Raw genomic sequence first — 16,477 nt, forward strand, 5'->3', positions numbered from 1 at the left:
TGAAGCGCTTCAAACACACACACACACACACACGGCCACTCATTTCAAAGCTAGTTCAATGCATCCATATAATGTTGATTATGACTACCTGTTAATAACAGAACAAGTATTTCAATTCCAGTAAAATATTGCTCTTTGTTGCTCTGTGAGTGTTGTACTTTGCAGGTTCATGATTTTTGTAGTTTCTGTGTTCATAAAATCACAGACTGGTCAGTCGAGCCAAAGTCTCCGTCTCCCCTTATGCCATTTCCTGCATGGGGTACAATTGCTGTAAAACAAATCAGTTGAGTAATTCTAGTGCCCTTTGGTATAAACCAAGGAGGCATAGATGTCCAAGCTATTACTTGCATTGCTCTCGTAAACTCAGCATCAGTCAATTATGGTAAAACAAGCAATCTTTGTAACAGGTGATCATGCAATTAACAGTGCACTAAGTCTGGTTTTGCATTCTCTAAGGCTAATTGTTTAAGCAAAACTTCTCTAGTGGCGATATTGCCTGCCTGCTTATTTAAGGCCTCCTATAGTTTGTCTAGAAAAGTCATGTAATAATTTCCAGATTTCTTTTCATCACAAATACAGGTGTGTTCCAAGGACTATTAAATGGTACTATATGCCCTTGATCTATTTGCTCCTCCACTAACATTTGCAATGCACCCAATTTTTCACTCGTTCATGGTTCCAATGGCTATTCCCACTGCACTCAGCACATCTCTCCCCCACAAGATTAGTGGAATGTGCACAACAAAGGGTTGCACTACAACCATTTTAAGATGTTCCCCCTTTTTTAAAACTTAATGTGCACTTCAACATAGGACGCTGAATTTGTAAGGACTAAACCAAATGTATTTCAGGGATTCCCGTGGACCCAAAACCTTGTGAGCCATGCTCTATGGAGTCAGATTGGAACATAGCTGCTTTGAACAAAATTAATTACACTATCCGGCTATCCTTTGGTATTAATACTAGTGAAAATAGTGTTTATAACACTTGCTTGAATTATTCCAGTAAAGCCTGCATCTATGACCCCAGGTAAAACAAAGATTCCCAACCGAGTTATTGATAACCATTCTAATAACAAGGCTGTAAAGCCATCCCTCAATGGTCCTTTTATGTTCAGAGGTATTGTGTGAACTGCAGATGATTGTAGCACTACTGCAGTGGTGGTGATCACATCCATCCCAGCACTGCCACTGGCTCTTGCTCTAAGGGGAGAGCTGCTGCTTGCCATGGAGGCATCTGTGTCGGCACATGCCTCAGAACCATGCTTTGCTCCTGGTTTTTCGACAATACTATCCCATTCTTATCCCATTTTAATCTACACCAACTGACAAAATGTTTACCCTTTCCAGACCGAGGGCAGATTTTAGGCCCTCTATACTGGCATTGCATGTGGCAGTCTCTTTTAAAATGTCTCTCCTTGCTGCATCTATAACAGAACATCTTTGTCTCCTAGTTTACAGTCAGGGCAGCAGCCATCAGCTGTGCTTGATTGGTAAATGATCCCAGCTGCTGTTGTAGGATTTTTCAGACCGCTGATGTGCGGGCATATGATATAGGGGAAAAGTTAGAAAAACTTAGAAGGCTTAGCTCGCTGAAATACGCACTGTCTGCTAGTAAGGGCCTTGAACACCCTGGATGTTGATAAGGGAGGAGCTCATTCACAGACATTCACTGATAAGGGAAAGCTGAAATGTGCACAACAGCAGAAAGCTGACTGCACCTGTCTCTGCAGTTTGGAGCTCGACCAGGATGAGAACGCGCCTGCGCACAGATTGGGTTCAGGGACGATTCATGAGGAAGATGAAGGCTACTCCAGCCCTGAGCCCCAGACCACGACACCGCGCCTGCGCCAGTATGGGAGAAGCTTCTCAAATCTAATTATAATAAGAAGCGGGGAAAGGTCATTAATATGTAATAGACGCTTATGAATAGGCATGTCTTTACACTATAACTATCTATTTGTTAGACCATACGGTGTGCGAGTTAGGAGGATTACCCCCTCGCACCCGCCAGTGAATAAACGCATACCTACTTTATAACCCTTAATGGAGTTATAGAGTTTGATTCTGCAAAACAATTTGGTGACCCAGGTGGGACACCCTCTCTGTCCGGCTGCAGGACTGGTGGGGAGTGGGACATTCTAGGCGCCGCTGGACTATTTCTCTGGAGAATCTCCCATCCCCATCCGATCGCTGCAGGGAGAGAGACAGCCCATCAGTCGGTGGACAAGGTATGTGACTTGGGGATACGGATACCTGCAGGGGAGGTAGGGGATGAGTCTGTAAGTTGTGTATGGGACACGCGATGACGGGGGGGTAGAATGCTCGCCCCTGGGAATTGGAAAGAGGGGATGAGTCTGTAAGTCGTGCATGGGACGTCACTCGTGATGACGAGGAGCTAGATTGCTTGCCCCTGGGATTGTTGGGCCCAATGGGACACGTAGTGAGGTGAGCTGTGAGGAGGGATTCCCTATAGCTTTCCAAGACCTTGTAAGGCGTCTGGAGCTGGGGATAGCTATCATCGTATTTCAAGTGTTGTATGTGCCCGGTACTGTGTGTGGTTTGGATATCCGTAACATTGGAAATTGTGGATCCAATTCGACTGGTCGTAACTAACACTGTGTGAGTTGGGCTGGCCCTGAAATGAATGGCTGTGTGTTTGAGATGCAGCATCACTGCAGAGTGAGTGAGGAGTTCTGATTGTTGTGTGTTGTTAATTTGTTCTGTGCTCCGTGAATTGTTTAATGTATGATAGAGTGCTGGAGTTTGGCAGGAATTTAAAGCTTTGGGTACTGGTGGGGAGAGAAGCGGGTACGCCGGGGTGGGCTCAAGTAGCCGGTAAGCCAGTAAGAATTAAATAAGATCCCCTAAAGAGAGAAGACAGGGAAGAAATTTGGCCAATACCTGTCTGTAAGCCTGATGGATCATATTAAGTGGTCCAGAACTTATGAGCTGTAAATAAAATAATAAAGACCTCTATCCGGTGGTGGCAAATCCATATACTCTATTGACTGTATTGACACCTGAACTAACCTAGTTTACCATTTTAGACCTGAAGGATGCCTTCTTTTGCCTCTCTCTCCATGAGGCCATCCAGAAAATATTTGCATTTGAAAGGGAGAATCTCAAAAGTGGATGCAGAAATCAGCTTACTTGGACAGTATTACTGCAGAATTCAAAACAGCCCTACTATACCTGGCAATCAACTTGCAAAAGATCTTGAGTCCTGAGAAGCCCCGTTTGAGGAAGAAAAACTGTTGCAGTACGTGAACGATATCCTGATTGCCACCAGGACAAGGGACGCTTGCATGACCTGGACAGTGAGTCTATTGAATTTTCTAGGACTCCAGGGATATTGGGAATCCAAAGAGAAGGCCCAGATAATTCAGCGCAAGATGATTTACCTGGGCTACGAAGTCAGTGATGGACAGAGGACTTTGGGACAAACCCAAAAAGAGGCAATATGCAAACTCTGAGATTGCAAACAGTGAGAGAGTTACAAATTCTCCTGGGAATGACTGGGTGGTGCTGACTGTGGCTGGACTGCTTGTTAAACTCCTGTACACACTAACAACCACTGAACAGAAACACCTTCAAAGGAATAAAGAAGCTATACAGGCCTCTGAACTACTGAAAAAGGCCCTGATGTCGGCTCCAGCCTTGGGACTCCCAGATGTGAGTAAGCCATTTTTTTTCTCCTCTAATATTGGCACAGGATCCGGGCCCATATCTCCGAGCAGTTGCATACTTTCCAAGCAATCGGCCGCAACTGCAAAAGGTTGGCCTGGATGCCTGCAAGCGCTTACGGCCGTAATACTAGATATCCAGGAAGCCTGAAAATTCACCCTGGGCCAGAGAATGATTATGTTGGTGTCCCATACTATATCTGCTGTATTGGAAGTGAAAGGTGGACACTGGCTTTCCATACAAAGGTTCTTGAAATACCAGACTGCAATGGTAGAAAATTGTAATTACTAACATTGTCAATCCAGCCTCTTTTCTTAGCAGAAACACAGGGGAACCAGTACATCATGACTGACTGGAAACTATTGAGGCAATATACTATACCTAAGCAGTAAAAGACATGCTGGATATGCCATGATCACTAGTCAAGACATAATAGAGTTAGGACCTTTACCCATGAATACCTCTGCACAAAAAGCAGAGATAATTGCTCTGACCCGTGCCTTGGAATTGGCGAAAGGCAAAGCTGCAAATATCTACACAAATTCGAGGTATGCATTCGGAGTTGTACATGTGCACGGAGCAATCTGGAAGGAAAAAGAGTTATTGAACTTACAGGGTAAACGCATCAAACATGGAGATCCTGAAACTACTGGAAGCAGTCCAGCTCCCTGAGAAGGTAACAACCATGCAAATCAAAGCACAACAGAAAGTGAATTCAGAACTGGAAAGAGGAAATGAGCTGGTGGACAGAGAGGCAAAACAGGCAGCCAAAAGAGAGGTAAAAACAGAAGGGGCTTTGACCCCTGATGGGCGAATCTCCCTGGAAGGAGAGCCCCAATATACCAAAGAAGATCAAAAGCTCACTGCAGATTTGGAAGGGTCATATAATGAGGAGGGATGAGTTCTCACCCCACAAGGTAAATTAATCATATGGGGTTTAGTAAAAGAGAAGCATAGAAAAAGGCGTTGGGGAGCAGAGGCCCTGTAGAAATGCCTTATTAGAGAAACTGTAGCTAGAAATGTATGCATTACTGTGAGACAAGTGACTCAGCAGTGTGATATTTGCCTCTAGACTAATCCCAAAAATACCCCCACACTGGAAATGGGCCAAATCGGGAAAGGCAATGGGCCTGGATGACAATGGCAAATTGATTATTTTAGAACTTCCAAGAAAAGGGGAGGTATTGATATTTGTGAGTACTAACCGATACCTTTTCAGGTTGGCCAGAGGCATTCCCTACCAGAACGGCCAAGGCTCGAGAGGTAACCAGAACATTAATACAAGAGATAATACACCATTTTGGGGTTTCAGTGACCCGTCTATCGCTTTGAGATCCATCCGGACACTAATCAGAAGACCGTACTCATATATATTGGCCTAGGTTGTATATGTTCAAGAACTGCTTGTATTTCTATAGTAATAGATGAGACAATTATAGATAGCAAGAATCATTCTAATTTTTGCATTTGTAATTTTGTTAAGATTGTTGGGTGTGACTTTTCTTACTTAGCACCAGTCGTATCCTACCAGTCGATAAAGTCTAATTACACTGTTTCACAAGTTATTGCCTGTACCTATTGGAATGAATCTTATATTGGTAAAGCAATTAATGAAACATCAGGATCTGATCAAGATCTTGGATGAAGTCCAAGAAAGTGGGAGAAAGACCCTGATAACAGTCCACCATGACACAGAGGAAATGAACAGGGTCTTGAAAAGGGTAAGAGAAGATGTGAACCATCATTGGTGGGACATGCTATTTGGATGATCCCCCACTGCGACTGGCATTCTAAATAAGTTTTGTCACCCCATTATTGTCCTGTTGATGTTAGTTTTAGTGAGCTTTGTTTTCTCTACTGTGTTGTTTGTTTGGAATTGGAGGATGCTGCAATGACTAACAATTTTGACCTCTATGTCTAGTGCTCATGAGAATGCATTGAAAGGTATTTTTCAAGCAAAACACTATCCAGTTCCCCTTCAAAAAGTAAATCATGTGTGAGGCAAACAAATTTGCCTGAGTTTAAAAGACAGGGGGAATTGATGTGTGGGCATATGATGTAGGGGAAAAGTTAGAAAAACTTAGAAGGCTTAGCTCACTGAAATACACACTGCCTGCTAGTAAAGGCCTTGAAGACCCTGGATGTTGATAAGGGAGGAGCACATTCACAGACATTCACTATTAAGGGAAAGCTGGAATGTGCACAACAGCAGAAAGCTGACTGCACCTGTCTCTGCAGTCTTGGAGCTCGACCAGGATGAGAATGCGCCTGCGCACAGATTGGGTTCAGGGACAATTCATGAGGAAGATGAAGGCTACTTCAGCCCTGAGCCCCAGACCACGACACCGCGCCTGTGCCAATATGGGAGAAGCTTCTCAAATCTAATTATAATAAGAAGCGGGGAAAGGTCACGAATATGCAATAGACGTTTATGAATAGGCATGTCTTTACTCTATAACTATCTGCTTGTTAGACCATACGGTGTGCGAGTTAGGAGGATTACCCCCTTGCACCCACCCACGAATAAACGCATACCTGCTTTATAACCCTTAATGGAGTTATAGAGTTTGATTCTGCAAAACAAAGGCCTTGAAGACCCTGGGTGTTGATAAGGAAGGAGCTCGCAGACATTCACTGATAAGGGAAAGCTGGAATGGGAGCAACAGCAGAAAGCTGACCACATCCTGGCCTGCGGTTCTGGAGCTTGACCAGGATGAGACTGTGCCTGTGCACAGATTGAATTCAGGGACATTGAGACCCTCTGAGACCCTTGACCACGACCACCAGGAGACACTGCGCCTGTGCCAGTTTGGGAGAAGTGGGGAAAGGTCATGAATATGTAATAGGCGTTTACGAATAGGCATGTCTTTACACTATAACTATCTGCTTGTTAGACCATACGGTGTGTGAGTTAGGAGGATTACCCCCTCGCACCCGCCAGCGAATAAATGCATACCTACTTTATAACCCTTAATGGAGTTATAGAGTTTTATTTCACAAAACAGATGGACCACACCAAATATTGTTAACAACTTTCACAGCAATCAAGATTAAAGAACAGCCAACTCACATCTACTTTTCTCGAGTGAAGAAATCACCTACCAGCCAGTGGACAACAGAACGCTTAACACCTTTAAAATTAAGGCTTACTAAAGTAAAGCAAACTCTAAAGATGGAAAATTGTTAATATTATTGTTAGTGCATTCATTAGAAGAAACTTGATTTTCCCATAAGTGGGATGCTTCTATAAACATCTGGGAAGAACTGGCTTGTACAATATACAATAGTACAGCCTTTGGTTTAAATGCCAGTTCTTCAGTACAGGATGTGTTTACTTCATGTGCTTTGGGAATCCCCGCAAGCATTCAAACCTTGCAAAACTATACTTGGCTGTCAAACTTTGCCACATAAAGATGAAATGACGCTAGCTTCCTTTTAACACCAGGAGTAGCCGTGGCCATGAGTTATAACACTTTAAAGAGATTTATTTGTAGCTATGCCAAGAGCCTCAATTATACCTCTCAAACTTTGGAGGCCTTAAATCTTGAAACTAGACAACCTCATGAAGCGGTTTTAGAAAATAGATCCACAATTGTTTATCTGTTATTAAGACACCATAAAGGGTGTTCTGATCTTGAGGGCATGTGTTGTTTCAATGTGACCGATCAGTCTCAGACTGTCTATAAAAATTTGTATGGCCTTCTCAACTCCATACAAGAGCAGGAAGGTATAGGTCTTTCTTGGTTAACTTCTTGGCTTCCAAACTTATCCTGGTTAAAAGAACTTTTTCTTTGTGTTGTAGCACTGGGATTATTAGTTTTATTAACCCGTATAGTGTTTCAATGTGCATTTTGGGGTTGTCAGTGAACAGTAGGAGATTATGAGACATGGAAAAGAAATCGGGCCAAACATGCAGTAGAATGAAGAAAATATTTTAGAAGAACCTTAACTGAAGAAGACCTACTATAAAGGGTTTTTTTGCAAAAGAATTTGCAAAAGGCCTTGAAAAGGGGGGAGTTGAAAAGGTAGTACAAGGAACTGAGACAATTTGTAAATAGTGAGATAAGATAAAATATCTTATATCAACTGCAGTGTGTTAAAACTAATCCACCATGTCATAAGATAAGATTAACGACTGGGATGGAGACAAACTTTAACGACTCTGGGTTGCAAGATGACTCACCTCCTGAATATGCAATTAGTTCTAGGAAGAGGCATGCTTATGTTAATCATTTTGCAGAAAAAAAAAATATGTAAATACCTTTGTAAATATAAGCTCTTTGGAACTGCTGTTGAGTGGGAGCACTTTGAGGAAAACCCCAGTGTGACCCCAGCACTGCAATAAAAAATACCTGCTTAATAGGCACATTGGCTATTGTGTCTATTTCTTTGTTTCATTAGCATTCAAGGCAAAATTGAACTTTGTTGCCTTTAATTCACTTTGAAGTAGACATAAATAATATAACTAATATAAACAGGAAAACCTCTTTACACAATAGAAGTATCCACAAATAGATTTATTCTGTAATGCTTATCCCATTTTAATTTACACTAGCGGTCACAATCAGATGCGTTCCAGCTGCTTTCACTAGTGAATTTGTATCCCATCAGCCAAAGAGGAGGAAGGGGACTTGGCTGGCTGTGTTTGTTTTATGTGAATCCTATATATGGGTGCTGTTAATAACGCTGCCTTGTCTGTTACAGTTTGTGTGACTGGCTGTGTCTATGTCCTTTGTATGTCTGTGTGTGTATCTCTGGGATATGTACTCAGCTTCACTACTGGTTGAACCTGTAATTGGGAAAGCAGCAGCAGCCCTCAGTCTAGTCCTCAGGGCTGGGCTGCAGCTGCTGGGCTGGAGGAGACAGCTGTGCTTCTAATATCCTTTAACAGTTTTGTAGCCAGCAGGATTTGGTCAAGTTGCCAGCACTCCCGATATTCCGCATATATAATTTTTATGTAATAAGGGACTGAACCTTTGCTAATGTGCCTACAATGCTAAATTTGTAACCAAATTTTTGAGCTTTATGCAGGCACCTGTACTAGTAAATTCTTGGATTAATTGGAACAACTGGATTGAAAAGATGTTTACAGAATATTAGAAGGACAATAGGAGGTATAAATGGCTCAAACTGCAAATTTAAAGACTGAGATTTAGAGTTTGGGGAATGAAAAGAGAGGCTTACCAAAGTAAGTAAAAGACTTTTGTAAGTTGATAATGATATTTACTATAAAGCATGAGGAAACCTGAGAGGATCAGGATAAAGCTGAGCTCTCTACAAACTCAATTATCAAATTTGTGAAGAATCAGGTAGAAAAAGGAAATGCACAGCTGCAAAGGAACAGCCTCATCTTACAGAGTTTTAAACCTAAGCCAAATAGTAGAACCAAGTATTACGGGGGAAATTGGTGAATTATAGGGGAACAAACACCACTTATCTCTATAAATAATGTACCAAGTGGAAATTTGAATCTCCTTAGACAAATACATACCATCCTGCTTATAAACAAAAGATGGCTGGAGAGGACAACCCAGGGTCAGCCAGTTTGATTGCCAGTGGCACAAGAAATCCATGTCTCCAAGGATGCTCAGATAAGTCCCCGATACAAGGAGATATATGATTGGGTTTGTGGTTTTTTGATCCTTTTCCTCCCCTAAGGAGTTGGGGTCCTTGAAAGATTCTGCCCTTAAAAACGCCAACAATCTGGGCACAGGGTGGGCCAGGTGACAGTTTCAGTGCCATCCTGCACAGGGGGACAAGGTGCTGAGGTAATGTTGATACAATATGTGGAATATTTCAAAGTGGAATATTTCGATTTAAGCTAAAATACAGTTACGTTTTGTCTAAGATGTTGTGGGTTTTGAAAGTTAGCCAGAATGTCCCTCTGAAAGCAGGTTTCTTTAAAACAGTGTTTTCTAGACATTGTTTGTTCCTTGAAAATGATAACGTATTGTGACGATTTGTGCTAAACAGATGTCTCTGTGTCTCCTCTGCTGTAATCAACTCTGTTTGGAATCCTAATTAATCTGAAAGGCAAGGTCAAGTAGAGAGCTGGAGCCAGCTCCAAATTAGCAAGAGTTTTGACTGTTGCAAAGTTTCATAACATTAAAATTGCACCTGGAAAAGTAATAGAATATGCATAAGATTTCTGGGAGAATTTATACATATGCATGTAAGTGGGAAATATATTCTGTATCTAGCCTTTGTCTCATTGCACATGACAGATGGAGATCATGCCCACATGTTGCCCAGGCCTGAGAAAGGATGCTTGCTTTTTAACAAAATGAGTCTTAGAGTTTGATTTGCCGACATTTTCGGTATCATTTTAGCAACCTAGATGGGACTTGCTTTTAGGATTATAGATCTGTGGGGGTCAAGGATGCTCCATACAGCAACTGAGAACTTCTCGGGGGGGAACCTCCACCCCCTCGGATCACATCTTGGAAGCAAGGATTCCACTGGTAAGAATTTAAGAAAGCACCCTTTTTGGATTTTGGTTTGGTTGCCCACTCGTAAGTCAGTGGCGAAAGCTCTGCAGGGTTGGGCTTGAACGTTACCTAATTTGGATTTGGGGTTAAAGTCCCCGACTTGGTATTTTGGTATTTGGTAATTCAGATTTTGGTATTTGGTATTTCGGTTTGGGCTCCAATTTCTTCGGCGGCATCCAGCACAGGACGGTGAATTCTGCGGTGGGGTGGACATTTGAGGCGGTGGGGGGCTTCCCTGAGCCGGGAAAATCCCAGAAAAACCCAGGCGGGAGCGGGGCGGGCGGCGCTGGGCTCCTGACAGCCGGCAAACACTGGTCCCGCGCGGTGCCTGATGGGAGGGGGCGGTCCCGGCGGAGGTGGTTGAGTCACCTTCCGTGGAGATGTTTAAGGGACGGGTGGGCGAGGTGCTGAGGGACATGGTTTAGTATTTGATAGGTATGGTTGGACTTGATGATCCAATGGATCTTTTCCAACCTGGTGATTCTATGATTCTTGAATTGCTGTTTGGGTTTCGGTTTGTTTCTCATTTGTCTTTGTTTGTGTAATTGTCTGTGAGACTGTCTGTGTGAGGGACTCACTGATTGTAACTGTCTTTGTGAACAGTGACTGTGATTGTCTGTGAAGGGTTAGAGTCCTGACTGGTTTAAATTTGGAAAACTGACTTTGGAATGGCTTGCTGACCTGTTTTTTGTAAACTGACTTTGACATGGTTTGCTGATTTGGTCTGTTCAAGATCTTGAGCCTGCCATCTGTTTTGGTTTGTGATCTGCCAGCAATCACCTGTTTTAATAGGGGTGCAGGATTATTGCAAGGAGGTGTTGTTTAGAAATCCCCTCTGGGAGGCATTTTAATGCATTGGAAGCAACTAGGTGAGCCTCCAACGGGCATGGCAACAAAAGAAAAATTTAATTAAATACTGTAATCGGTGGCCATAGTATAAATCAGATTAAAGAGAATGATGGTCTGCTAATGGGTCACTGAATTATAATGTGTTGTTGCAATTAATGCTTTTTCTAAGAAGAGAACAAAAATGGGACAAAACTTTGTGTTCAGATATGTTTTAAACATTGTAGAATTACTCAGAGCAGCGAAAAGCATGTGGTATAAATGTAACGCCTAGTAATCTCCTTGTTTTAACTTTGGAAAAGATAAGGGAAAAGCTTTGTAAAAATGTTGTTCTGCTTGTAGTATTGGGCAAAGATGTTTGCAAGTTTCATTAATGGGAGCAGAAACTTTCAGTCTGATAGCGGGGTGAATGAGAGGTAAACAGGGAGAAGTTCTACCAACTCCCTTCTGTCAGGCTGCAGGAAATGCAGAACCAGTGATTTATTACAAAGTCTTTATTTCCCATTTCTATTACTGAACAACTGGAAGTCAACAGCTGGAAATCATAGAGACAATTCGAATTAGGCAGACAGCGCTTTTGAGAGAATGATTAAAATGCAAGGCTCTGACTGGAAAGACAGCGGGGAGATTATACAAGTGTTGTTTGATGATTCATAAAGCAGGTAGCAGGAGTTTTACAGGGAACAGTGGCTATTGTTTTCAAGGAGCTGAGGCATGAGACTTGGGAAAGTTATTGTGCGTTGCTTGAGTGGCATACAGGAATAAGGAGAGAAAAGGGATTAATAGCAGTGTTAGAAGAGAACACAGATGGAAAAGAGGATATAGGGAGGATACAGGGGAAGGGGCCAAGGCTGGAGCCCCTTACCACAGAAAGTCCAGGTACAGCCAGGAGAAAAATCAGTGTGCTTAATGTAAATAGGAGGGACATTGGAAGAGGAATTCCCTCTTTTGAATTAAGGTACCCTTCTGAATCCCCTGTTCTCTGTAGAAACATATTAAGGAAGAATGGAGGAATTTTCCACAGATCCTTTGGTTAAAATCAAGCTGGAGGAAGAGGAAATTGAATTTCTAGTGGATACCAGGGCTATGTATCGAATACTTTGAATAATGATAAAAAATATAAGCATTATTGGTACAATGGGAGCCAGGGAAAGCCAACCATTTTTTACATCTTTGACATTTAAGTGAGGAAAACAGTGGGTAACTCATCAGTTTTTGTATTTGCCAGGTTCCCTCAAGCTGCTGTTAGGAAAGGATTTGCTTGAAAAATTAGAAGCTCAAATAAGATTCAGAGAAGGGGAAGTTGAAGTTTATATACCAGAATCTAAATATATTGAAGCAACAGCTTTAACATAACAGGACATCAACATTCAAGGAAAATAATCCCTCAAGAGTTTGGAGGTGCTGTGGTCCCGACAGTGTGGGCTGGAGAGATACCTGGGAGGTCCAAGTGAAGCAGAACATGCAAGAGGTGATTTGAAACCAGGATCAGTCACAGTAAGAATTAAACAATACCCCTTAAAATTAGAAGCTAAGCTTGGATTAGTATCAGAAATTCATAAATTCTTGAAACATAAGTTGTTAGTGGAATATGTGTCAAAATACAATATCCTGATTTTACCCCTTGAAAAGAGAAATCAAAAGCTTTAAGCTTTTCAATGGGAAAATCCTGAAATTGGCTGAAAAACTCAGTACACATGGACTGTTCTACCCCAAGGACTGAAAAACAGTCCAACAATTTTTGGAAATCAACTAGCCAAAGAACTAGAAATATGGGAAAAAGAAAATGATGGGGGAACAATATTACAGTATGTGGATGATATCCTCATTGCTGCAACTGGTAGAGAAGGTTGTGGCTGTCTACAAAGCTTTTAAACTTTTTGGACTGAGTGGATACAGAGTTTCCAGAGAGAAGGCTCGAAGAACTGTGACTTGGATTTCATATACAGCAAGGACTGTGACAACTGGGAATGGAAAGAAAAGAAACTATTTGCCAACTACCCCAGACATTTTGTGAGTTAAGAACTTTTCTTGGGATGGCAGTATGGTGTTGGCTCTGGATTTCAAATTATGGACTATTAGTAAAACCTTTGTGTGACATATTGAAGACATCTACCCCTGAGCATCTGGATTGGACTGATAACAGCACGGCAGCCTACAAATATTTGAAATTGTCTTTAATGAAAGCACCAGCGCTCAGGCTCCTGGACATGAGACAGCCCTGGGAGTGCTATTGCAATTTCTGGGAGAGCAGAGATGCGCAGTGGCCTATCTCAAAACAACTGGATAAAGTCAGCCAAGGATGGCCAGGCTGCCTGAAATCAGTTGCTGCCACAGGAATATTGATCTGGGAAGCTTGCGGATTTACAATGGGTCAGAAGATGACAGTATATGCACCATACACGGTCATCACTGTCTTGTAACAAAGAGGACATTGGCTCTCTCCTAGTCGAATGTTAAAGTACCAGGTGGTATTGTTAGAGCGAGATGATGTCCTCTCTAGGACAATGTCACACCCTGAGGTAGACAGAGTAGGACCCAGAATTGTATTTAATCCCCATTTGGCTTTTTTACTGGCCAAATAGGAGAATTGTATGGGGAGTGTGTTCGTGATATTATACCTCGGTTTTCCAAATCCTATACCACCCCGTCACTTCCATTTATTGCTGCAGCTGGAAGTGGATACTGCTTTACATTAGTTAATTTAGAATGGGGAAGAGGAATTGAAACCTCTAATAAGGAAATATGTTTCACAGATGCCTGATTCACCTGTGGTTCAGGGGAAAATTCTAATGGATTTGCGTTATGAGCAAAACTCCAGACTGTACCGTCAGGGAGTTTCCACCGTCTTCCCTGTAACGAATCAAAACCTAAAACGTTTACATGGGTGACACCAATCAAAACTCATGTAAGGCACTGTTTCATTTGTCCTGGTAAGCCAATTCTAAGAAGCGCCGTGGGACATCGGTGTTTTATATTATCAATTCCCATAACTTCAATGTAAGGTCGGCCGCCTTTTATGCCTAATAATTTAGCTGTATTTTGTGACAACACTGATACTTGTGCACCGTATCTATCAGAAATTCAACACAAGTTTTCTGCCTGCTGACAGGTAGAACAATACTGGGGGAAGGAGTCTTTAACAGAGTCTTAGCACCACATAATGGTCTCGTGAGCCACCTGAGCTTCAGGATGGCTCACTGCCTGGCTCAGGAAATGGAGTTTTTTTGATTAGGGTCCTCCAACTGGATCAAATTCCCTTGTTCTTCTGCTTGCCTTGGGGGAGGAGCAGTGGGAACAGAGGGTAAGTGAGGGGGTTTGGGACACTGTCCCTTCACAGCCTGTAGCAGTTGTGTTAATTCTGCCACAGAAGCCTGTTGCAACATAGTTTTTGGAATGCCTGCACTGACTGCCTGCCGATTAAAGATAATTCCATCCCACACCAGCTCTATTATCATAAGTAGTTGCAGGGGCTTTGTGGTGCCTCTCACGATTCCCATGAAGGGATTGATTGGAGCCTCTAGCAACATTAGTATCCAGGAATCATATCCTCCGATAAGATTCCCTAGGCTCATGTGGCTGAGGATTAGTGATCAACCACCCCATTCTCCTACCATAACTTATGATTTCCTGGATTACCTCATTCCATGTAGGAATGGCCTGGGCTCATCATTGCTGAGCATCCTGAACAAGCTCCCTAGCTTGCATTGCCTGCCGTATGCGATCCTGAATGCCTGCCACGTATGATTTCAGACTATGTGGTAACCCTCTTACCAGTGGGGTTAGTCTATCTGGATCCACTGGGGCCAGCATGGGAGAATTATGTATTAGCCCCCGCTCATACATAGCTTGAATACATGCAGCCTTCTGTATGGATGATGATAAATCAGAAACACGGGGTCTTGATTACCAAAGGATCTCCACGTTCCTCCAGCCCAATAAGCTGCATGGGCTGTCAGAGACCTATTGTCCTGCCCTGGAATTAAATTTAGAAACACACCAGGTCCCCAGTAACCACCAGCTTCCTGATCACTCAACATAATACGATCTCCTCCCAGTTCAGCAACTCTCCACACATACTCAGTCTCTGATTCTGGGGGTTTCCTTGCAAACTTCTGTAAATTGACTAACTCAGCCGGTGACCAAGGGGCTGTTCTGACCCTAACCACAGTTTCCTCCCCGACGCCATCTGCTGCCGGTTCGGTTGTAGTCTCCGTTTTGATAATAGGCCTCAGGGTCACTATGCTGTTACTCACATCACTATGATCGTGCTCACTATCCGAGTTCCAGATATCTCCATCCCATGTTTCAGGATCAGCTGCCACCACCAACTTCTGTATTTTCTTTCAGGCATTAGAGAGCGGTAGTTGGGATAAAAACAAATTTAATTTAGTTTTTAAGGCTTGCTCTCTAAGCTCAGCTTGCCGCAGATCCTCTACTAAGTTCCATTTCTCCTGCTGGACATTCGCAAGCTCCAAATTACAGGTTCTGAGAGTACTTTCCAAGCTAGTAGCTTGCTGCATTAAATTTTCAGATTCCTGTTTATAATTCGCAGCTTTCTGCTTTTCCAATTCTAGTTCCTCCTTTAAATGGTTCAACGCTGTTTTGTCCAATTCCTCTTGTAAATCCTTATATGAGGGATTTGGTTTTTCAAAACCTTGAGCCTCCTTCTGAGCACAAGACAAATAGGCTCCTAACACTGCATAAATAACCTTTTTACCTTTTCCTTTCTTAGCTCTATTTTTCCAGGCGAAGTTGCTCAATGCATGAGACAATTTTGCCTTCATCTTTCCAGTTATCTTATGCCCAATCTCTCCCTTGTAGGGAGGGTTTACATTTGAATTCTTCCAAAAGTGACATTGCAGACTGCTTAGAAGGTTGGTCTCCCAGGATCTGCTGGGGAAAACTCTGTTTAACAGGTTTGGCCAGACTAATTTGTCTAGGTGCAATCCCCCTTGCGATCCAACAACCCTCAGGGGTTAGCCTGGGGTGCTGGGGGCGGCTGAAATTGCACCTAGAGTGATGCCCAATTAAACCAAGTACAGTCTCAATAAAGCAACACAATAGAATTGGGGTATTTTACCCCTTTTAATGAACACAAAGTCCGCTAGTCTAGACAGACTGGAAAATGGGTGTGGATAAGGGACTGTATTTACTTATCCAGTTAGCCCAAAACCCTAATCTGTCCGTAAGACCCGAAGGTCAGGCAGTAGAATCTACCACCCTCGAATAGATGCACAATGATCAGTTGTGACAAAATCTCTCCGGTAAGCATGGAGCAACCGCCCCTGCAGGAAGGCGTGCCTAAAATATAAAATACTGTGTTACTAATTACGTTACCCTGCTCGCTGCGCCAATTTTTCTGTCACACCTCGAGGTAGACAGGATAGGACCCAGAATTGTATTTAAACATTTAGTTTATTACCTATAATGTTACAATTCTAAGTCAAGAATATA

The 16,477-nt window shown here is 42.6% G+C and overlaps 1 long non-coding RNA gene across 1 annotated transcript in view; it reads left to right on the plus strand.

Moving 5' to 3' along the window:
- The window catches only part of LOC138733797 (uncharacterized), a 51,813-nt gene extending 43,802 nt beyond the window's left edge, over positions 1–8,011 (plus strand). The window contains exons 2-3 of the long non-coding RNA XR_011339464.1: positions 2,119–2,230; positions 4,906–8,011. This is a non-coding gene — a long non-coding RNA (uncharacterized lncRNA). The remainder of the gene's footprint in view (positions 1–2,118; positions 2,231–4,905) is intronic.
- The last annotated feature ends 8,466 nt before the right edge of the window (positions 8,012–16,477 follow it).

Source organism: Phaenicophaeus curvirostris, assembly GCF_032191515.1.
Source record: "Phaenicophaeus curvirostris isolate KB17595 chromosome W unlocalized genomic scaffold, BPBGC_Pcur_1.0 scaffold_34, whole genome shotgun sequence".
Taxonomy (NCBI): domain Eukaryota; kingdom Metazoa; phylum Chordata; class Aves; order Cuculiformes; family Cuculidae; genus Phaenicophaeus; species Phaenicophaeus curvirostris.